This window comes from Dendrobates tinctorius, unplaced genomic scaffold, assembly GCF_039654945.1.
Source record: "Dendrobates tinctorius isolate UK_male_01 unplaced genomic scaffold, ASM3965494v1 ptg000138l, whole genome shotgun sequence".
NCBI lineage: Eukaryota > Metazoa > Chordata > Amphibia > Anura > Dendrobatidae > Dendrobates > Dendrobates tinctorius.
This window is the reverse complement of record NW_027361806.1, coordinates 18,384,681-18,404,683: the sequence shown is the minus strand read 5'-3', so window position 1 is coordinate 18,404,683 and position 20,003 is coordinate 18,384,681. Positions and strand designations below refer to the sequence as shown.

Sequence of the window (20,003 nt, the reverse complement as noted above, 5' to 3'; positions counted from 1 at the left end):
ACAGTATCACACAGAATAGGATTAGATACATGGCTCAGCAGACAGTATCACACAGGATAGGATTAGATACACGGCTCAGCAGTCAGTATCACACAGGATAGGATTAGATACACGGCTCAGCAGTCAGTATCACACAGGATAGGATTAGATACGCAGCTCAGCACACAGTATCACACAGAATAGGATTAGATACACTGCTCAGCAGTCAGTATCACACAGGATAGGATTAGATGCACGGTTTTTATGCGCAATATAATCATTATAATTTGTTATAACTAACCAGTTGGTTACTATGCCCAGGCAACGCCGGGCTCTTCAGCTAGTTACTCGACAAAAGTGGCGGTGTGAAATGTACTGGAATCCCTGACTAGTATACATTTCTTGTCATGGCAGCTAAACAATGTGCCAAATTCACTAAGAAGTGTAGAAAATACCTTGAAGAACCTGCACATTAGTTTATTAGTTTTATTAGTTGCCGTGTCAGGTCCCCTCAATGTAATACACAACCATGAAGTCCCATCATTTCAAGTAATGATTGATATGTAATAATGAGAGTAGGTCCATGGGCCGAGATCCCCACTTATTGCTACAATGAGGGGGCACAAGCACGCTGAGTGATGTGCCGCTTAGGTTGCAATCAACTTTCAATTTGTGCAATGAATAGGCCCATAATTCTTATGGATCTATACATATACCCATACATGTCTCTCCAAATATACTGCATACAGTGGGGCAAAAAAGTATTTAGTCAGTCAGCAATAGTGCAAGTTCCACCACTTAAAAAGATGAGAGGCGTCTGTAATTTACATCATAGGTAGACCTCAACTATGGGAGACAAACTGAGAAAAAAAAATCCAGAAAATCACATTGTCTGTTTTTTTTTCATTTTATTTGCATATTATGGTGGAAAATAAGTATTTGGTCAGAAACAAGCAATCAAGATTTCTGGCTCTCACAGACCTGTAACTTCTTCTTTAAGAGTCTCCTCTTTCCTCCACTCATTACCTGTAGTAATGGCACCTGTTTAAACTTGTTATCAGTATAAAAAGACACCTGTGCACACCCTCAAACAGTCTGACTCCAAACTCCACTATGGTGAAGACCGAAGAGCTGTCAAAGGACACCAGAAACAAAATTGTAGCCCTGCACCAGGCTGGGAAGTCTGAATCTGCAATAACCAGCTTGGAGTGAAGAAATCAACTGTGGGAGCAATAATTAGAAAATGGAAGACATACAAGACCACTGATAATCTCCCTCGATCTGGTGCTCCACGCAAAATCCACCCCGTGGGGTCAGAATGATCACAAGAACGGTGAGCAAAAATCCCAGAACCACGCGGGGGGACCTAGAGAATGAACTGCAGAGAGCTGGGACCAATGTAACAAGGCCTACCATAAGTAACACACTACGCCACCATGGACTCAGATCCTGCAGTGCCAGACGTGTCCCACTGCTTAAGCCTGTACATGTCCGGGTCCGTCTGAAGTTTGCTAGAGAGCATTTGGATGATCCAGAGGAGTTTTGAGAGAATGTCCTATGGTCTGATGAAACCAAACTGGAACTGTTTGGTAGAAACACAACTTGTCGTGTTTGGAGGAAAAAGAATACTGAGTTGCATCCATCAAACACCATACCTACTGTAAAGCATGGTGGTGGAAACATCATGCTTTGGGGCTGTTTCTCTGCAAAGGGGCCAGGACGACTGATCCGGGTACATGAAAGAATGAATGGGGCCATGTATCGTGGGATTTTGAGTGCAAACCTCCTTCCATCAGCAAGGGCATTGAAGATGAAACGTGGCTGGGTCTTTCAACATGACAATGATCCAAAGCACACCGCCAAGGCAACGAAGGAGTGGCTTCGTAAGAAGCATTTCAAGGTCCTGGAGTGGCCTAGCCAGTCTCCAGATCTCAACCCTATAGAAAACCTTTGGAGGGAGTTGAAAGTCCGTGTTGCCAAGCGAAAAGCCAAAAACATCACTGCTCTAGAGGAGATCTGCATGGAGGAATGGGCCAACATACCAACAACAGTGTGTGGCAACCTTGTGAAGACTTACAGAAAACGTTTGACCTCTGTCATTGCCAACAAAGGATATATCACAAAGTATTGAGATGAAATTTTGTTTCTGACCAAATACTTATTTTCCACCATAATATGCAAATAAAATGAAAAAAAAACAGACAATGTGATTTTCTGGATTTTTTTTTCTCAGTTTGTCTCCCATAGTTGAGGTCTACCTATGATGTAAATTACAGACGCCTCTCATCTTTTTAAGTGGTGGAACTTGCACTATTGCTGACTGACTAAATACTTTTTTGCCCCACTGTACATATCCGAGAAAGGTGAAGAAAACAATGCCAAACTAGCACAACGCCCATCAATTCCAACCTGTTGTATTAGGGATCAATGAGGGTTTTAGTACCTGGATCCTAACCAATCAAAACTTCTCAAATATCATTATGGCTTCAAAAGAAACGCTACAGTTAGAATCTATGCATAAATATGCAAATATTTTGCGTTACTTTTGATCTTAATGGGTTGCTCCACTACTTTTACACTGATGACCTATCCGTAGGATAGCTGCACAACTTTAAAAAAGAGAAAGATCTCACCGTACTTGATCAATGCATGGCTTATTTCATCGTAGTGAGCGCCACAACCAATGCTGCTGACCCGCAGAGAAATCCAGATGGGATCGTATCAGACTGATGGGGGTCTGACGCCTGACACACCCACCAACCAGCTGTACTCAGTGTAAGCTTGGTCCAGCTGTATGTCGGCCAAGGAAATCCGGCGTCGCTGATTGGTCGCGCTAGGCCGGCCGCGACCAATCAGCGACAGGCGCAGTCCGGCCGCGAATCTCACGTAGCTGATTGGTCACGGCCGACCAGGTTCGACCAATCAGCGACAGGCGCAGTCTGGCCGCGAATTGGCGCGGAATTCGAACGACGCACGCCACCCCTACCGTCGGGAGATCTGTGGCGCTAGCCGCTGATCTCCCAACGGTTGCCGCGGATCAACTCCTGTCGTTCAGAGGTCATCGGCGACGCAGCCGGGAGATGACCGGCGCTAGCCTGATTGGTCGCGGCCAGCCGGGCGCGATCAATCAGTGATAGGTGCAGTCCGCCCGCGAATTGCAACGGGATTTAAACCACGCTTTTCTGATTGGTCGCGCCCGGCGACCAATCAGCGATATTGTTGCGGAATTTAAAGGCCCCGCTTTATAACGAGATCGCGAGCAAGATCGCTGAAATGTCACAGATTTTGTGACGCAACAGCGACCTCGCCAGTGATCTCGCTACGTGTGACACGCAGCGGTGACCGGCCCCCCCCCCTGCTGGATATCGCTGATCGTGCTTGAATGTCCTGGGCCATTGTTTGATCTTCGGTGTCCCGCTGGCCAGCGATGCTCGCTGTGTTTGACGCCGTAACAACGACGAGCGACCTCATTGAAGCACGTGTATCGAGGTCTGTATCATCAGAATAGTTGCTGTGTGACAAGGTCCCAACGACCGCCGAGGATCGCCGTATCGTTGCTGCGTCGTTGAATAGATCTGCCTGTCTGACAGCTTACTAGCCATCATGTAGCGACGCACCAGCGATCCTTACTAGGTCGTATCATTCTCGGGATCGCTGGTGCATCGCTAAGTGTAACGGTACCCTAACCCTCACTCACAGCGCAACGTAGTTCACATATTCTAGAATTCCTGATGAGTTAGAATCGGGCCACCATCTAGTATCTATATATCTAGCTTTAATAACTTTGTGTCTGTAATGGTAGTTCCCTTTGCTCCAAGGAAGCACAGAGCCTGTGCAATGGTACAACCTGAGTTACCAGCAAATTCAGAGACAAATCGTTTCTAAGACACCAGAGAGATGATTCTATGCCTTTATTCATCCAAAATGAATGCTAAAAGCAACATTTTGGCCAGCAAACAGCCTTTTTCAAGCATAAATTAAATGGAAGATGAAGCTTAAAGGGAACCTGTCACGTAATTTTTAGCATCTAAACTGTCCTCAGTGCATTGTTAATGATGCAATGTGCATCACTAACACATTTTTTTCATTAAAAACGGCGCTGTAACCATGTGTGTAAAGCACTTTATATAGTTAGATCGGACTAGCTCACTTACTTATAGGGGAGTGCTTCATTTTGTTCAGTCACGGTTGCCGCTGCCCAAGTAATTTGAATGATGTTACTGGAGTTGCGCCAATGTCACTCAAATCTGTCTTGAAATCCCACGCATGCGCCGTGATGAGAGGCTCCCCACAAGCACACTGAAGTAGCCAGCTTCACTGACTGTCAGCCCATGCGCACACAGTCAGTGAAACTGGGGACTAGACTACACACAGCTTCAATGTGCACTTGCAAGGGCGAGGTGCCGCTTGTCACGGGGCATGCGCGGCTCCCTGATCGACACTGCGCAAGCAAGGCTCCACAATACGTACTGCGCAAGAGCATGATTTTAAAAAATGAATCCAGTGACATCGGTACAACCCCGGGAACATCACTCAAATTGCATGGGCGGCGACAACCGTGACTGAACAAAAAGAAGCACAGCCCTATAACTAAATGAGCAGGTACGATCTAACTACAGTTAGGTCCATATATATTTGGACAGAGACAACATTTTCTAATTTTGGTTCTAGACATTACCACAATGAATTTTAAACAAAACAATTCAGATATAGTTGAAGTTCAGACTTTCAGCTTTCATTTGAGGATATCCACATTAAAACTGGATGAAGGGTTTAGGAGTTTCAGCTCCTTAACATGTGCCACCCTGTTTTTAAAGGGACCAAAAGTAATTGGACAATTGACACCAAGGCTATTTCATGGACAGGTGTGGGCAATCCCTTTGTTATGTCATTCTCAATTAAGCAGATAAAAGGCCTGGAGTTGATTTGAGGTGTGGTGCTTGCATTTGGAAGGTTTTGCAGTGAAGGAAATATGCGGTCAAAGGAGCTCTCCATGCGGGTGAAACAAGCCATCCTTAAGCTGCAAAAACAGGAAAAAACCCATCCGAGAAATTGCTACAACATTAGGAGTGGCAAAATCTACAGTTTGGTATATCCTGATATCCTGAGAAAGAAAGAAAGCACTGGTGAACTCATCAATGCAAAAAGACCTGGGCGCCCACGGAAGACAACAGTGGTGGATGATCGCAGAATAGTCTCCATGGTGAAGAGAAACCCCTTCACAACAGCCAACCAAGTGACCAACACTCTCCGGGAGGTAGGAGTATCAATATCCAAATCTACCATAAAGAGAAGACTGCATGAAAGTAAATACAGAGGGTTCACTGCACGGTGCGAGCCACTCATAAGCATCAAGAATCAAAACGCTAGACTGGACTTTGCTAAAAAACATCTAAAAAAGCCAGCACAGTTCTGGAAGAACATTCTTTGGACAGATGAAACCAAGATCAACCTCTACCAGAATGATGGAAAGAGAAAAGTATGGCGAAGGCGTGGTACAGCTCATGATCCAAAGCATACCACATCATCTGTAAAACACGGCGGAGGCAGTGTGATGGCTTGGGCATGCATGGCTGCCAGTGGCACTGGGTCACTAGTGTTTATTGAGGATGTGACACAGGACAGAAGCAGCCGAATGAATTCTGAGGTATTCAGAGCCATACTGTGTGCTCAGATCCAGCCAAATGCAGCCAAACTGATTGGTCGTCGTTTCATACTACAGATGGACAATGACCCAAAACATAAAGCCAAAGCAACCCAGGAGTTTATTAAAGCAAAGAAGTGGAATATTCTTAAATGGCCAAGTCAGTCTCCTGATCTCAACCCAATTGAGCATGCATTTCACTTGTTAAAGACTAAACGTCAGACAGAAAGGCCCACAAACAAACAGCAACTGAAAACCACCGCAGTGAAGGCCTGGCAGAGCATCAAAAAGGAGGAAACACAGCGTCTGGTGATGTCCATGAGTTCAAGACTTCAGGCAGTCATTGCCAACAAAGGGTTTTCAACCAAGCACTAGAAATGAACATTTTATTTACAGTTATTTAATCTGTCCAATTACTTTTGGTCCCTTTAAAAACAGGGTGGCACATGTTAAGGAGCTGAAACTCCTAAACCCTTCATCCAATTTGAATGTGGATACCCTCAAATAGTGTCAGACTGAAGGACATGGGGCCCACCAGAGGATTTGATAATGAAGGCCCATATTTCTACCCCACCCAAGGGGCCAATAACAGCTGCAACGTTTGCACTATGAATGCTCCTGAAGAAGTCAGGGCCCACCAGAGGATTCTCCGGTTCTCTGGTGGGCCAGTCCAACCCTGCCCTCAAATGAAAGCTGAAAGTCTGAACTTCAACTGCATCTGAATTGTTTTGGTTAAAATTCATTGTGGTAATGTCTAGAACCAAAATTAGAAAAATGTTGTCTCTGTCCAAATATATATGGACCTAACTGTATATAGAGTGCTATTTGCACATGATTACAGCACCATTTTTAATTAAATGCTAGTGATGCACACTGTATCACTAACAAGCGCGCTGGGGACATTTTAGATGCTAAAAATCACATGACAGGTTTCCTTTAATCACTTTGCGTTTTGTATTCGCTATACAAGTTTTGTTCACGAAAGCAACAATACAAACAATACAGGGTGTTCACTTTGTTTAAAATCACTGAAGACATTAAGAACTGGTTTAAGTTAGTTTGACTAAAGTTGGCAGAATCCATGATTTACAGCCTTTGTTCTTAAAACCCACATATCCTCTTTTTTGGTAATGTACTAACCATTTCCCTGTTTCCTGTGGGTACAGCAACCTCTGTCTCGGTATCTAACACCAGACAAGCCTTGTAACATTAAGGCTACGTTCACACGTAGCGGAACTCTCGTGGAAATTACCTTAACCTTTGGTTAAGTCGTCAATGTCTGATTGGTGAGGGTGCAAAACCTGGCACCCCCGCCAATCAGCTGTTCCTGGTGTTGGCAGCATCTGGAAGTAGTAATTTATTGAGCTGCACAGTTCCGTCGACTGTATAGCGGCTCTGGCTGGATAATGCATATCTGTCCCCTATTCAAATCAACAGGGGGTGGATGCGCAGTACCCGGCTGTGGCCATTACTCCATCATGTGCAGCTCAGTAACTAGGCAGTTCCGCCCGAGACCGGGAACAGCTGTTCAGAAGGAGTTCCAGGTGTTGCACCTCCAAAAGTCAGACACTGATGACCTATCTTAATTATAGGCCAATAATGTTAAAGCTGCCGTGGTCAACCCCTTTAAATATAACAGCAAACAGGACCCAGCTCAACCAGCAGTCTGACTATATGACTCAGATCACTGATCAGATATATTCTAATCTAGAACAACCAGGGCTACATGTCAAGTCTATTAATAGGGATATTATTGGTACTTCACAACGGGAACAATCAGGCGATAAAGTTCAATCTATTATATTAAGTTTTAGATTATCCCTGCTGCCATAATAGATCAGGCATTCAGGACAGATGTCATATTCATTGTCACAGCTGTTATCCAGAAAAACTGAAAAAATGTCATGGCATCGTATGATACACAGATCGATATGTACTCAGACCTGGAAAATGAACTGCGCCGAGGCTCCCATCTACCGCGTAATTAAAATATAGCAAACCACATGCTCGACAGTAGAGAACGGAGCGATGCTGATACTGGGGGTGGGGGCAAGACATTACTTACATAAAAGAATTTAAAAGGGAATCTTTAAGCTTGGTTGCATTTAGTGCATTTCCATGGAAAATAAGCATAATGTTTTAGTTTATTTTCTTTAAGTGCTGTTTATGTTTTACTATTACAAACGTTCTTCGAGGCGACCATATCGGATTCCTTCTTGCAGTTTCTGTATATAGATGTAGGGCGTATGGCAGCTGCAATGAATGGGAATCAGTTGACAGAAAATGTTGGGAGAAATGAAGCCCAAACCCCAGGTAGACGACCGGGTGAGCTTAAATTTCTGTATATAAAGATGGTATAGCCAGACTGAAGAATAATAGAGGTATCATTAGAATCTCTGCCAGCTAATAGATGACTTTGCTGACTTCGCTATTAAGATGATTGTGCTATCACCACCGTCTAATAATCATGAGATGACTCCGCCAATGATAATGAAATGACTCAGTCTACACAGCAAAGCTGAAAAGCGAGATGCGGGAAACAACATCCTGCGTGTGCTCTGGTGGCCGATGTGAAAATAGAATCTTTTTAGGTTTGATTTTCATAGAGATATTCACAAAAAGTAACAACAATGTACAGAACAAAAAAATAAAAAGAGAATTCTACTTGGTGTAATTTCCCTATAATGAAGTATGAGCTCTGTCTGACTATTGAAAACGACGCGAGTGACGTTTTGTAGCTCTTTAAAAGTAGGAGAAGAATCAATGAAGATTGAAAGTAATCACAATTACCAGCAAGTTCTCAGCTAAATTATTTTTCAGAGGCCGTGAAGGGCTTATTGTAAGTAATCTGGCCAGTTTATTAGGCAGTAAACAGGATCGATCATTATTTATTGGATGGGAGGATGCGGACATGAAATCACAGTGAGGCTAAGTGCACATGTACCAGAACTCTCGCGGAAATTACCGAGAGAATTACGGAATTCCATTCCGTGGGAAAATCGCATTTTAAATTCCCGCGATTTTCCCGCGGAAAAACTAGCATTTTGCAAGCGTAATTAGCTTGCAAAATGCTAGCGTTTTCCAAGCGATCTGTAGCATCGCTTGGAGAACTGATTGACAGGTTGGTCACACTCGTCAAGCATAGTGCTTGACAAGTGTGACCAACTTTTTACTACTGAGGCCGCCTATGAGGCATCAGTAGTAAAAGATAGAATGTAAAAAAAAAAAAAAAAATAGTGTTATTCTCACCTTTCAACGTCCCGCGCATCCGTTCCCAGTAATCCTTTGCGACAATTACCGCGATGACGTCCGTTCTCGCGGGATCGCGATGTCTCGCGGTAATTCGCGATGACGTCGCGCGAATGACTGCGAGACTTCGCGATCCCGCGAGAACGGACGCCATCGCGGGCTTTTTCGCAAAGGCTTACTGGGACCGGGAGCGTGGAGAGAGGCAGGAAGGCTGCGCGAGACGTCGGAGGGTGAGAATAACAATATTTTTTATTTTAAATTCTATTTTTTACAGGGATATGGTACCCAAAACCCGGAGGACAGTCTCCTCTCCTCCGGACCGTGGGTACCATCCGCAAATGTTCTGCTTACTTTCCGCATGGTGGGCACAGCCACATGCGGGAAGTAAGCGGAACAATGCAATCCTATGGGTGCGAGATCGCCGTGATTCCGCAAATTAATGAGCATGCTGCGTTTTTTACCGCAAAGCAATTCCGCCGCGGTAAAAACCGCAGCATTAGCACAGCATTGCGGAATCCCATAGGAATGCATGGGATGCTTATTTTTCGCGTTTTCACAGCAAAATCGCGCAGTTAAAACCACCGCGGAAACGCGAAAAAAACGCCACGTGTGAACTCAGCCTGAGGCTTTGCTCACATCACCTTTCTTTTTCTGGACACCGGTTTTTGGAATGGCGCAGTCGATTGCACTATTCTGAACGATGACAGGCAGTCAAAAATATATAGGTGTTTCTTTTTCTTTATTTGCAACATATTCCTGTAGTGCCTGTGATGTTGTGATATGTTATGTGGGTATCATTTTGTGTCTATTTATATTTTACGGATTTCCATAGTGTTCTCTTGTTGCCCTGTATCATTCCGTGTATTCTCCATATTGTCTAGAGTCTCAATTACCTTCCAAAAGTTTGATAGTTGAATTAGCTCACTTAGGGTACCGTTACACTTAGCGATGCACCAGCGATCCCGACAACAATATGGATCGCTGGTGCATCGCTAAGTGGTCGCTAGTGAGCTGCCACACAGGCAGAGCTCACCAGCGACATAGCAGGGGTCAGGGTCGCTACTTACCTGTCAGACGCGGCGATCCTGACGTCCTCCCGCCCGCGTCCACGCGTCGCTCGTCGGCGCCACAGGAAGCGCCCAACGAGAAATGGTTCAGGACATTCTCGTGCGACCAGCGATGAGCAGCGGGGGAGCCGGTCGGAGGTAAGTATCAGACATAGCGATATCGCTAGCAATATCGCTGCTACGTCACAAAATCGGTGACGTTACAGCGATATTGCTAGCGATATCGCTATGTGTAACGGGGGCTATACTGTCTGCAGCCTGACTGTATCTATGCCTCTTGATGAACCCCCTGTAGTGCCTTAATCCCCAAGGCACCTTGTCAAGTTTGGGAGGCCTGAAAACTGCCCCAACCTGTCTGACTACCCCTGGATATAAGGAGGGGGCTGGGGAGGACAGGGGCTGGACAAGTCAGACCCTTTGTGGTGATGATCGTGTGAAGACAGCACGTCAGAGAAAAGGAGAAGCATATGGACCCATTTTATCCTATGTCTGCTGGATTATTGGACTCTCATCTCTTTGGACATTCATCCTGTTACTGAACTGCATTCGTGTTCTGGACTATTGTATCCTCAGTGTGGTGGATTGTTTATGGACCTTTTAGTTTTGCCTATAATATAGGTCTTAGGATTGTTCACACTTCCCTCGCTCTGTTGATTGTGTGGTATTGGAGAAGGACCTCGTGACATGCCGAATACTGGTGTGTAGCATCCTACAGAAACATTTAGCACCAATATATATATATATAATATCCGACATTAGAGAGCAACAATAATTCTACAATTTATACAAGAGGAGTGAGGGCTCTTCACTCTGCATCGGTCATCAGCCAGTATCTGTGTGTGTATGAATACTGAGTGCTACTGAGTGCATGGAGGGTGAGAGAACAGATGATAGAAAGGAGTAGATCACAGAGTGACGTTAGATTGGTACGGTGAAGTGATAGTCTAGGCCTTTCTAAAGAGATGTGGATACTTACTGGGGATAAACCAGATTGTCTGGTATAGTGCATTCCAGAGAAATGATGTAGCATCAGAGAAGTCCTGGAGACGGAGTGGGAGGTTCAGATTACAGAGGATGTTAATCTGAGATCAATAGCAGAATGGAGTGCATGTGTAGGGTGATGGACAGATATGAGGTGAAGATGTAGGGCGGTGCAGAACTGTGGGGAGCTTTGTGGGTGCAAGTGATAATTTAATATTTTTCTCTGTAGTGGATAGATAACCAGTGCAATGGCTGGCACAAGGTGGAGGCATGGGTGTAGCAGCAGGTCAGAAATATGACCCAGACTACTGCATTCAAAATAGACTGGAGAGAGGTTTATTAAGAGGGAGATCAATTAGGAAAGTTGCAACAGCCTAGGTGAGAATGAATCAGAGCAGGGACCGAAGTGAAATTGTGCCAAATGTTGCGATTTTCGGCCAAAATCATGTGGAATGGATAAACTGCCCACAAAGCAGAAAAAAATACAGGAAAGAACATACAACATAAATGTCAGAAAAGGCGCAATAGATTAATGAATATAAAATGCTAAGGAAGAAAGAAAAAGTGGCGCTCACCATAAGTGTATTGTAGCTTTTTTTTAAAATAAAAAATGTGGCCGCTAGGAAGCGGATGTACGTAGTTGACCTCCATTTCGTTGTGCTGCCAATGAATTGGGTGCAAGCAAAAAAAGAGGCACAAAACTTAACAAAAATAGCGCAAAGGGAATGATGAATTGGGGGCCTATATATTGGAGTTATAGGATGACAAGTATCTCGCCTGGATCTGGTAATTCTCGTTCTCCTGACAGAAGTACAGTTGTTTGCAATAATTAGCATTTACTCATGTCCTGTGAAGCTGGGGGTGAGCTAGAAGACAAGGTTAGATAAATGGGACAGTTGCAGAAATTTCTGTAATAAATCTGCCATGTGATAATTCACTCGTAGTAATGACAGGAATTATGACTACTTCAGGCTCCAGCAGACAATGCAGCTAAGCTGGAGTCACTAATCACAATGGAGCAGAGCGAAAAAGAAGGCTCCAGAACCGCGCATCCATTGTATTCTTGCTTCCCTGTGACAGACTCTAGTCCAAAATATATCAGTGTAACCACATTACTTCAATATCTCATGAATACGAAACTAAATCCTTGCAGGGTGTTAAAATAATCTTACAGCAGGTCTATTAGCAGATTTCACAATACAAACTGCATATATTTTAGATAGCTCTCTTGTACCCCATGGGACTGGTGTACTTACTTTTTTATAATCTATGTCAGAATGGTTGTATAATAATTGTTAGGCTACGTTCACATGTTCAGTATTTTACATCAGTATTTGTAAACCAAAATCAGGAGTGGGTGATAAATACAGAAGTGGTGACGAGTTTCTATTATAGTTTTCCTCTGATTGTTCCACTCCTGGTTATGGCTTACAAATAAAGATGTAAAATACTGACCGAATACTGAGCGTGTGACCGTGGCCTTAAGGGACACTGTCACACAGCTTTTTCTATCCAATTGAAGAGCAGCATGATATAGGGACAGATACCCTGATTCCAGCGATGATCACTTACTGGGTTGCTTGCTACAGTTTTGAAAAAAAAAATCAGTTTTATCTGCAGCAGATCTATTAATTCTGAAAACTCTGTATACCCCACCCACACAACTGATTGACAGACTTCTATGTACGCTGTGTATAGGCAGAAAGCTGCCAGTCAGTGGAGGGGAGGGGTTATGCAGAACTCATAAACATGGAGCAGATTTACTACTTCTCTAGTAATAATCTCCTGCTGATAAAACAATATTTTTTTTTTAATCAAAACTAATGCAAGCATCCAAGTAAGTGACACATCCTTGGAATTAGGGTCTCTGTCCCTATATTATTCTGCTCTTAGATTAGGTGTCAAAAACCTGGTGACAGATTTCCTTTAAGTCTACGTTTCCACAATGAGCTTTTGGTGACTTTTTGACGCTGCACCATTTTTACACCTACTGTATTATTTAAATTAAGTTACTTACGGTTTTTCATTGCTTTTTTTGTGCATTTTTAACATGCGTTTTTATTGCGTTTTTGACAATGTCTCTGTGGATTAAGCTTTATTAACATTTTTATTTAAATATAAATTTAAAAATAAATATATTATTTATTTATACAATTTATAAATTATATAAATTATATAATTTACTATATTATTATATAATATAATTATATATTTGTATAATTTATAAACATACATTTATGAAATATATCTATTTTATTATTATTTTATGTATTTATTTATTTATGATACATTTACCGTATTTATAAAAAAAAAAAAATATACAGGAATGATATATATCTTTGTACTGTGTTAGCCAGTAAATAGAAAAACATTCAGAATTGAGAGTCCTCAGTGGTTGATAACATTCATACTCCTTATCTATGAACTGTTCCAATATTTATGGCCATAACTGTCTCTCACTCTCCCATAATGATAGTTCTGCTTCACATCACTTGTCTTATCTATTGCGTTATTTCTGTGCTGTGTTGTGCATAAATATAATCAGATTGTGTATTAGTCTATACGCCTGATGAAGAGACCTGAGTAGTCTCGTAAGCTTGCAATGTGTTACCATCTTTTCAGTTAGCCATTAAAAGGTATCAACCACTGAGGACTCTCAATTCTAAATATTTTAATAAAATATAATATTTGTAATAAATATTTACTTTTACACTTTTATTTAAATTTTATAATTTAAATAAAGCTGCTTTGTTTTTGATACTTCCCGTTATTTGGCTTTGACAAAACTTTACTGACATACTTAAGTGCGGATTACATGCTTTTTATGCATATCCGCAGAGGAAACCCACTAAAAGCACGCCTGCATTATGTGCATTCTTAATCTGCAGATTTTCCGCATCTAATGTTAGTCTAAAAATCTGCACATAAACTCTGCGTACCTACAAGAGAAGTTGACATACTGCGGATTTGAAACACGCACCGCAGGTCAGTTTACGCTGAGTAAAAAAAAGCAGAATGAGCAGGAGGTGTTATAAATCGCATCCACTTCGCTGGAACTGTAAGATGCTGCATTTTTGGTGCAGCAAAAAATGTGTATTATCGAAAATCCACCAAAAGCTCAATGTTGGAACGTAGCCTAAAAGTTTAATCTCAGTGTCCCTCCTCCTTGCTGCTGTTGAATCTACACCGACTCACTCTGATTGACAGTTCCTCAACCCCTTCCCTGATGCAGATTCCATACATCTAGATTAAATAAAAGCTCCTCAATGTCCCTCCTCTCTGCTGCAAATCTAAACCCATCTAGTGTAACCGAAAAGTCCTCAATGTCCCTCCTACCTGCTGCTTGCTGAAATCTGACACTGGTCATTATAAGCTGCAGCTGATAGGCTGATTTGGAGATACTGAATCAGGCTGGGTGGGTGGAGACTGAACAGCTGTCAGGCTGAGAGGGTAGAGACTGAACAGCTGTCAGGCTGGGTGGGCAGAGTATGAACAGCTGGCAGGCTGGGTGGGCGGAGAATGAACAGCCGTCAGGCTGGGTGGGTGGAGACTGAACAACTGGCAGGCTGGAGGGCGGAGACTGAACAGCTGTCAGGCTGGGTGGGGGGAGTATGAACAGCTGTCAGTCTGGGTGGGTGGAGACTGAACAACTGGCAGGCTGGGGTGCAGAGACTAAACAGCTGGTAGGCTATGTGGGTGGAGACTGAACAGCTGTCAGACTGGGTGGGCGGAGGCTGAACAGCTGTCAGGCTGGGTGGGCGGAGTCTGAACAGGTGGTAGGCTATGTGGGTGGAGACTAAACAGCTGGCAGACTGGGTGGGCGGAGACTGAACAGCGCTAAGTGGGTGGTCTGAACAGCTGGCAGACTGGGTGGGCGGAGACTGAACAGCTGGCAGGCTGGGTGGGTGGAGACTGAACAGCTAGCAGGCTGGCTGGGCGGAGACTGAACAGCTGGCAGGCTGGGTGGTCGGAGACTGAATAGTTGGCTGGCTGGGTGGGTGCAGAATGAATATCTGTGAGTCAGGATTATACAGTGGGTGGAGATTATACAGTCACTCTAAAATGGATTTTAGCAGTAAGTACATCATCCTCTTCAGGTCTAAAAGATTAATTTAGTAATGTATTCATTTTATAAGCTAAACATTTTTTAACAGATCTGCTTTAAAATCTGTCCAATAACAAGAAAAATACTCGAGCTTGCTTGTACAATATGGTAATGTTGTCTTGTCAAGAACCTTAGTTATGAATGTGGCGCAAATCATTGAATATTGTCACAAAATCATATTTTCTATGTGAAGATGATCAAATTGGGAAAATAAATGAAATTTCTGCCACATCGTGATCTGTTTGAACTCAGCATTATTTTATGGGCAGACAGAAAAAAAAAACTACAAAGCATAAACTCCAACTCATAAAAATACATAATACATCAAGATGCAAACTATCAGGACGGGAGATAAGCGTTTTGTGTCGTGGAGGAAACGCTGATTTGTATGCAGTGTCATGTAATGTTTATTCAGAGATGTAAAAAAAATTACAAAAACTTGTTGCAGCCTCCATATGCATTAGTGTTTAGATATTAGAATTTGTTTTATAGGCCACAGCTGACTCCAGCCCTGATGGCTCCTAGAGGAGATGAAGACCTGGGGATGGCTCCTTCCCATGCCAGGGAATGACTGCAGAATGTGAGATGTATCTTATTAAGTGGAGATCAGGTCACCTTGGAAGTCGGTGTCGTGTCTTGTACACATTTTATTTTATCCTTCTGTGCTGTGACTTGAATTTAGTATAAACTACGGTTGAAGGCAACAATGTAGCAATCACTTCATTTTATTGGGGGACTGTACTTTAGGGAAGACTCTGGGAGGTCTCTGGATGGAGCATAACCTTAGTAGGTGCAGGTCTACAGCTGCACCTGGGCCCTGGAGCTTGGGGGAACCAGAAGACCCCTTTAGGGGAAAACCAATACTATTAAAGACCTGTGATATTTGAAGACCCTATTAGAGATTTTGTATTGGAGTCATGTCTTAACCCCTTCACTACCAAGGGTGGTTTGCACGTTAACTCCCGGGCCAATTTTTACAATTCTGACCACTGTCCTTTTATGAGGCCATAACTCTGGAACGCTTCCATGGATCCCGGTGATTCTGACACTGTTTTCTCGTGACATATTGTACTTCATGTTAGTGGTAAAATTTCATTCATATAACTTGCGTTTATTTGTGAAAAAAACGGAAATTTGGCGAAAATTTTGAAAATTTCGCAATTTTCCAACTTTGAATTTTTATGCCCTTAAATCACAGCGATATGGCACACAAAAAACTTAATAAGTAACATTTCCCACATGTTTACTTTACATCAGCACAATTTTGGAACCAAAATTTTTTTTGTTAGGAAGTTATAAGGGTTAAAAGTTGACCAGCGATTTCTCATTTTTGCAACACCATTTTATTTTTACGGACCACATCACATTTGAAGTCACTTTGAAGGGTCTATATGATAGAAAATACCCAAAAGTGACACCATTCTAAAAACTGCACCCCTTAAGGTGCTCAAAACCACATTCAAGAAGTTTATTAACCCTTCAGGTGCTTCACAGGAATTTTTTGAATATTTTAAAAAAAATGAACATTTAACTTTTTTCACAAAAAAAATATTTCAGGTTCAATTTTTTTTATTTTACCAAGGGTAACAGGAGAAATTGGACTGCAAAAATTATTGTGCAATTTGTCCTGAGTACGCGGATACCTGATATGTGGGGGGGAACCACTGGCTGGATATCCTTAAAGACAAAAATGTCCAGGAAGGATGGGAAATCTTGAAAAATGAAATTCTCAAAGCACAGTTGTTAACAATTCCGAAAAGGGGGAAGAATAGGAAGCAGTTAAGGAAACCAGGATGGATGAACACAGAACTTAAGCACATGCTAAAAAGGAAGAAAAAAATGTTTATAAAATGGAAAGAGGGAGGCATATCTAAAGAAGAATATAATGCTGTCTGCAGAACCTGCAGGGCACAAATCAGATTATCTAAAGCTGAAAATGAATTGAGGCTTGCAAGAGATGTCAAAAGCAATAATAAAGGATTTTGGGGATATGTCAAAAGTAAAAGAAAAGTCAAAGATGCTATAGGATTTTTACAGGATGAAAATGATGAAATGGTAAGACAGGATGTTGAGAAGGCTGAACTTTTAAATTCCTATGTTGCATCTGTTTTCTCTCAGAAAGGAAATGTAACATCAACTGTTATTCACTGTCCTATTAAGGGAATAGAAGAATCCAGGATATCTATAAACAGAAAGATAGTGAGGAAACACTTAGCTAGCCTAAATGAATTCAAGTCTCCAGGTCCAGATGAATTACACCCCAGAGTACTGAAGGAGATAGCAGAAGAAATTTTTGAACCCCTCTCCATAATCTTTGAAAATTCTTGGAGAACAGGAGAAGTGCCAGAAGACTGGAGAAGAGCAAATGTTGTTCCTATCTTCAAAAAGGGGAAGAAGGTGGACCCAGGTAACTATAGGCCGGTGAGTCTGACTTCTATACCAGGAAAGATCTTTGAACAAATTATTAAACAACATGTATGTCAATACCTGGATAAGAATGAAGTGATTAAAAAAAGTCAGCATGGGTTTGTAACTAATAAGTCATGTCAGACTAACTTAATTTCCTTCTATGATGGTATCACTGATTGGGTGGATCAAGGAAATGCTGTAGATATAGTATATCTTGACTTCAGCAAAGCATTTGACAAAGTCTCTCATACAATCCTTATTGAAAAAATGATTAAGTATGGAATGGACAAGACAACTGTTAGGTGGATTCATAACTGGCTTAGTGATCGGACCCAAAGAGTGGTCGTAAATGGCTGCACATCCAGTTGGAAGAATGTCTCAAGTGGGGTACCACAGGGCTCTGTCCTGGGCCCTGTATTGTTCAACATCTTTATCAACGATTTAGATGAAGGAATTGAGGGTAAACTGATTAAATTTGCTGATGACACAAAGCTAGGAGGGATAGCTAATACTAGAGAAGAGAGAGAGAGGATTCAAAAAGATTTAAATAAACTGGAGAAGTGGGCAGCAACAGAATGGTTTTTAACAGGGAGAAATGCAAAGTACTACATCTGGGCAATAAAAATGGAAAAAGCATATATAGAATGGGAGGAATAGGGCTAAGTGACAGCACATGTGAAAAAGACTTGGGTATACTAATAGATCACAGACTGAATATGAGTCAACAGTGTGATGCAGCAGCAAAAAAGGCAAATGCAATTCTAGGATGTATTAACAGAAGCATACAGTCTAGATCACGTGAAGTCATTATTTCCCTCTACTCCTCTTTGGTCAGACCTCATCTGGAATATTGTGTCCAGTTTTGGGCACCACATTTTAAAAAAGACATCAACAAACTGGAGCAAGTTCAGAAAAGAGCGACCAGAATGGTGACCGGTCTGCAAACCCTGTCTTATGAGGAAAGGTTGCAGGATTTGGGAATGTTTAGTTTGCAAAAGAGAAGACTGAGAGGAGACTTAATAGCTGTCTACAAATATCTAAAGGGCTGTCACATTGTAGAAGGATCAACTTTATTCTCATTTGCACAAGGAAAGACTAGAAGCAATGGGATGAAACTGAATGGGAGGAGACACAGATTAGATATTAGAAAAAACTTTTTGACAGTTAGAGTGATCAATGAGTGGAACAGGCTGCCACGAGAAGTGGTGAGTTCTCCTTCAATGGAAGTCTTCAAACAGAGGCTGGACAGACATCTGACTGGGATGATTTAGCGAATCCTGCTTTGAGCAGGGTTTGGACCAGATGGCCCAGGAGGTCCCTTCCAACTCTACGATTCTATGATTCTATGATTCTATGATTCGGCGCATGGCAGAGCTCAGAAGGGAAGGAGCGCCGTTTGACTTTTACAATGCAAAATTGGCTGGAATTGAGATCGGACACCATGTCGCGTTTGGAGAGTCCCTGATGTACCTAAACAGTGGGAACCCCCCACAAGTGACCCCATTTTGGAAACTAGACCCCCCAAGGAACTTATCTAGATATGTGGTGAGAACTTTGAACCCACAAGGGCTTCACAGAAGTTTATAACATACAGTGGTACAATTAAAAAATCATATTTTTTCCACAAAATGATCTTTTCACCCCCAATTTTTATTTTCCCAAGGGTAACAGGACCCTAAAAGTTATTGTGCAATTTGTCCTGAGTACGCTGATACCCCATTTGTGGGTGTAAACGACTATTTGGGCGCATGGCAGAGCTCGGAAGGGAAGCAGCGCCATTTGACTTTTTTGGCTGGAATTGAGATCGGACACCATGTCGCGTTTAGAAAGCCCCTGATGTACCAAAACAGTGGAAACCCCCCATAAATGACACCATTTAGGAAACTAGACCCCCCAAGGAACTTATCTAGATGTGTGGTGAGAACTTTGAACCCCCAAGTGCTTCACAGAAGTTTATAACACCCAGGCGTGAAAGTAAAAAAATCATATTTTTTTTTCCACAAAAATGATATTTTTGCCCCCAATTTTTTATTTTCCTAAGGGCAACAGGAGAAATAGGACCCCAAACGTTGTTTTGCAAATTGTCCTGAGTAGGCTGGTACCCCATATGAGGGGGTAAAACGCTGTTTGGGTGCATGGCAGAGCTTGGAAGGGAAGGAGCACCATTTGACTTTTTCAACGCAGAATTGGCTGGAATTGAGATCAGACGCCATGTTGCGTTTGGAGAGCACCTGATGTGCGCAAATAGTGGAAACCCCCAATTCTAACTCCAACCCTAACCCCAACACACCCCTAACCCTAGCCCTAACCCTAGCCCTAACCCTAATGGGAAAATGGAAATAAATACATTTTTTTAATTTTATTATTTTTCCCTAACTAAGGGGGTGATAACGTGGGGTTTGATTTACTATTTATGGCGGTTTTTATGCTTGGCGGCTGTCACATGCTAAAAGACGCTTTTTATTGTAATAATAGTTTTTGCCTCACCACATATTGAGAGCTATAATTTTTCCATATTTTGACCCACCGAGTCATGTGAGGTCTTATTTTTTGTGGGAAGAGTTGACGT

At 42.4% G+C, this 20,003-nt stretch overlaps 1 protein-coding gene across 9 annotated transcripts in view; it reads right to left on the bottom strand.

Moving 5' to 3' along the window:
• LRRC7 (leucine rich repeat containing 7) overlaps positions 1-20,003 on the bottom strand; it is a 445,778-nt gene that overhangs the window by 165,309 nt on the left and 260,466 nt on the right. The gene's annotated exons all lie outside the window — the stretch shown is intronic.